The sequence below is a fragment of the Ursus maritimus genome, unplaced genomic scaffold (assembly GCF_017311325.1).
Source record: "Ursus maritimus isolate PB19 unplaced genomic scaffold, ASM1731132v1 scaffold_22, whole genome shotgun sequence".
NCBI classification, from domain to species: domain Eukaryota; kingdom Metazoa; phylum Chordata; class Mammalia; order Carnivora; family Ursidae; genus Ursus; species Ursus maritimus.
Window position 1 is genome coordinate 47,594,874 of NW_024424675.1, and position 4,322 is coordinate 47,599,195.

The 4,322-nt window shown below is 57.2% G+C and overlaps 1 protein-coding gene across 1 annotated transcript in view; it reads right to left on the reverse strand.

Moving 5' to 3' along the window:
- HELZ2 (helicase with zinc finger 2) overlaps window positions 1–3,914 on the reverse strand; it is a 28,975-nt gene extending 25,061 nt beyond the window's left edge. Inside the window, exon 1 of the mRNA XM_040638598.1 lies at window positions 3,904–3,914. The gene's annotated coding sequence lies outside the window, so the exon portion shown is untranslated. The remainder of the gene's footprint in view (window positions 1–3,903) is intronic.
- Window positions 3,915–4,322: the final 408 nt, after the last annotated feature.

The window sequence follows — 4,322 nt, forward strand, 5'->3', positions numbered from 1 at the left end:
GCCTGGTGTGCTCTGTCAGGTGGGCTGTACCGCCTTGACCCCCAGCCCACCGGCGGCGGCGGCAGAGAGGGAAGCCAAAGTTCAGCACCGTCTGCCGCCGAGCAGGGTGCAGGTTGAAGGATGGGAGGCAGGTCCTCAGAGGCCAGAGTCCCGGGTCTCCTCTATGGAGACACAGACGTGGCCAGAGGCTCAAGTCCACAGGCCTGACCTCTGGGCCTCCCTCCTCAGCATGCAACCAGCCTGCCCTGTCACCTCCCAGGCGAGGTTCAGTCCCCAGTCACCCGTTGCCTCCAGGACCTGGTGTGTTCAGACGGGATGGTCGCGGAAAGGGCAAGTTCAGGACAAGGAACGCTGACTGCATGGCAGGCCCTGGGCAGGCTGAGGAGACACGGGAAGTCCCCTGCCATCCAGAAATGTGGGGTGCTGGCCACAGCGTCACTGCAAATGTCAGGAGAGCACCCAGCACCGACCCACCGCCCGTCCGCTCGAAGGGGCAGGCTTTCCAGCCCCTGGTGCCGGCAGCACAATAGACTGCGGAGGACCGGGCCTCAGCTCTGCCTCTCACCACACAAAACGAACTCCCGCGGGTCCTCTCAGGGTCAAGGCCCAGCTGGGAGGCTTCTGCGAGAAAGCAGAAGGAACCATCACAGCCTCGGGGTAGGCGAAGGTTCCTTTGAAAGAACAGGAGGGGCGCCTGGCGGCTCCGGGGGTGGAGCGTCTGCCCTCCGTTGAGGTCATGATCCCGGGGTCCTGGAATCGAGTGCCGCGTCGGGCGCCCTGCGTCTCCCTCTGCCTCTGCCCCTCCCCCTGCTTGTGCGTGCTCTCTGACAAATAAAATATTTTTAAAAAAGTAAAAGGAAAAGTTGAGAAACTGGATTTCATGAATATCAAAAATCTCTATTCTTCCAAAGACACCCATGAGAAAAACCAAAAAGGAAGCCATTGACCGAAGAAAATATTCCAAATGCACATATCTGATGAAGGGCTGCATGCAGGTTATTTTTTAATCTTAAAACTCAGTATTTGTAAAGCACTCTTTTAAAAATGCACAAAATATTTGAAGACACACTTCATACAGGAAGAGGTACAAATGAGCGCGAGCACATTAGAGAGGCGCCCAACGTCCCCGGTCGCTGGGGGTGCGGATCAAGTGAGACGCCCCTCGGCACACAGACGGCCGGCCTGAGAGGGCCGGAAACCCGCGGCCTGCAGAGGATGCGGGAGCGGTGTCACACGCGGCGCTGGCCGGCGTCCAGAGTGGCACAGCCCCTTTGGAGGACAGTGGGGCCGTCTGATAGCTCAATGAGCATCTGCTTCTGAGCCAGCGATTCTACTCCTAGGTGTGTACGCGAGGGAGAGCAACGTGCATCTGCATTCTCGGGTGTGCGTGTGCGTGTGCGCGAGGGAGAGAGAGAGCGCGAGAGAGAGCGCGCGAGCACGAGCGGGGAGAGGGGGAGGGAGGATCTCAAGCAGACTCCATGCCCAGCACGTAGCCTGATGCCGGGCTCGATCTCACGGCCCTGAGATCAGGACCTGGTGGTGGCTGTCCTTCTACTGGGGCCTGCGGGTTCATGGTGGCTTTACTCCTTGTCGCCAAAGTGGAAACAACGCAAACGTTCACGGTCAGGCCACAGGATAAACAGATTCTGGTGTGTGTGTAGTGACATGCCATGCAGGAAGCCACGGCACCGCCACCAGTGCTCACAGGAGCGTGGATGGATCCCAAGTACGTTCTGTCGAGCGAAAGCAGCCAGGCCCGAGAGTATTTAATGCATGACTCCGAGTAGATGAAGGCCAAGAACAGAGAAGTTATGACGACACCAGGTCCATGGCACACGAATCCATCCTACGCTCGTGGTGCAGGCACCTTAAGCAGACAGAAGTCATGTGGAGTCTGACCTGGAAATCCATGGGTCCTGGCTGAGGCCACGGCAAAAACTGTCTTGCAGAAGAGTGTCCAGCTCAGCCGTTCCAGCAGACAGGAAACCACTGGATGGCCCCTTCCCCAGCTCTGGCCCCTCAGGCCACCAAAGAGAGAGTAGGACCCAGACGTGGCTCAGATGGAGAGAAGCTGTCCCAGGCAACGTGGCTGCACAACAAATGACCCCCAAACTCAGTGAAATAAAACCACCATTTATTATGCTCACGAGGCCTGCAGGTCAGAAACTGGAACAGGGCCCAGCTCTGTTCAGAGCCTCAGCCAGAAGATTCATGCTCTGTGGCTGGGGTCATCTGGGGCCCCGCACTCCAGGCCTGGCACGTGGGCTAGGGGCTGGAACCGCAGGGGCTCCTTGAGTATCTGTCTCTGTGTCTACGTGGGCTCCCCAACCTGGCAGCTCTGGCTGTAGAGCAGGCACAGTCTGAGAGAAAAGAGAGAAAGCGGCAGGTGGAACCCCTACTGCCTTTTCCCGGCCCAGCCTTGGAAGTCGTATGCATGACTTCTGCCACGTCCTGCTCATTCAAAGCGAGTCCCTAAGGCCAGCCCACGGCAAAGGGAGGGAAATCCAACCCCAGCTTCTGTGGGGGGAGTGTCACAGAACTTGTGGACCACACAGTAGGGAAAAGGGAGGAAAGAAAAGAGCAAGCCAACCCAGGAGAAAGCGCAAGTCAAAACAAATCCTCACAAACACGGCAACCTCCTAGACAACTTGATAAGAGACTGAATCCAAATGTACCAGTAATTACAATAAACGTAAAAGGACTACATTCTATCAAGAGATTGAGAATCTGAGATTGGATTTTGAAACGAGAGTAATACAACTATTTGCTACCAAATGATGCCCAAAACACAAAAACATAATATGTTCAAAAATAAAAAAGGAAGAAGGTACGCTAGGCCTCTACCCACCAAAAATAAATAAATAAATGCTGGCATAGCAATATTAATTTCAAACAATCTAGAATTTAAGGCAAAAAGAAAGAAAAGAAAACCACCCACAAAATAAATAGCTGTAGGAAGGAGTACTACTTAACAAGAGAGAATCCTGCACGAAGGGTGTTCTTCAACATTTTTGACTGGGATTTGCAACTAGAGTTTTCAAAGTGCTGCTTTTACTGTGTGTGGTCCCTGGGGTGGGCCGGGGGTGGGGTGAACAGCAGGTGCAGCCCGGAGGGCCTCAGAGCAGTGCAGACAGTGAGACACTGTGAAGATCGGGTAACACATGTCTATACGTCTGTCCAAATCCACAGGAGCCACAACGCCGAGTGACCCTACTGCCCACTTTCCAGTGATGGTCTGTCCGGGTCACCCACCCGAGCACAGTCGCTCCCTGGACCCCCTCTTGTCCCCTCTGCCCTGGAGAGGGCTGTGCCCTTCATTAATGTCCCTGTGACAGTTTCCCTCCTGATACTTGTCGGCCGGCTCCCAGGCACAGGACATAGAGCCACGGGGAGTCTCCAAGCCCGACAGTGCTCGATTAGTGGACGTCCCCAGGGCAGGCTCCTGCGCCCACGGCCCCACAGCAGAGGACACAGAAGTGGGGAGTGGCTGCCCACCTGGGCTTGCAGTACTCCTGAGGGGCTGGGGGTATCCATAAAGGGAGGGCACTGCAGAGCCTCCCCCACCCCCTCACCAAGAATAAGGGTGAGGAGGGGCCCTTATGGGGGTTGGTTTCCTCGGAGAGGAGTGGGGAGCATCTTCAAAGCATCTTTAGCGGGGGGCACGGTGGTCCAGGGACCCCTAGAAAGGGCTGTGGAGGGCAAGAGGTGGAGGACACAAACAGGCCCCTCAGACCGCATGCACAGGGTGCCCCACTTCCAGGGAGCCCACACAGACTTTCCCTCTCCCCGCAGGCCTCCCCAGCTGCCCTCTGCTCCTCCTTGTACTGGCAGCAGCTCCCAACCAGGGCGGGGGGCCTGGATCACAGCCTGGCTCTGCCACCCTCTCCTGGCAAGTGGCTCAACCTCCCCCATGTGAAGGGGGGGGCAGGCCATTCCACTGAAGCACCGCGGCCCTGCACTCCCACCTCGGGAACCCCTCGCACGCGGGGCCCCGAGGCTCCTGCTCTGGGCTGTTTCAGTGCCACCACATGACGGGGTAAACCTGACCACCTCTGTCGGTGAGGAAAGGCACACACTCCACTGTGTGGCCCACCAGCTGCAGACGTCATGCCCCTCGGCTTCCGGAACACTGCAGGGGTTGGTGGGGGGGACGACAGGGCCCGGAAGGCCCAGCACCTGGTGCTGATGTGAAAACAGTTTTGCCCTCGGGGACAGAGGAAGAGCGTGGGGCCCCCGACCACCATCACAGAGCAGATGGCGGGGCGTGCGCACGAACGTGACCCCCTCCACAGGCTTTCGTCACGAGACTCAGACACACATTA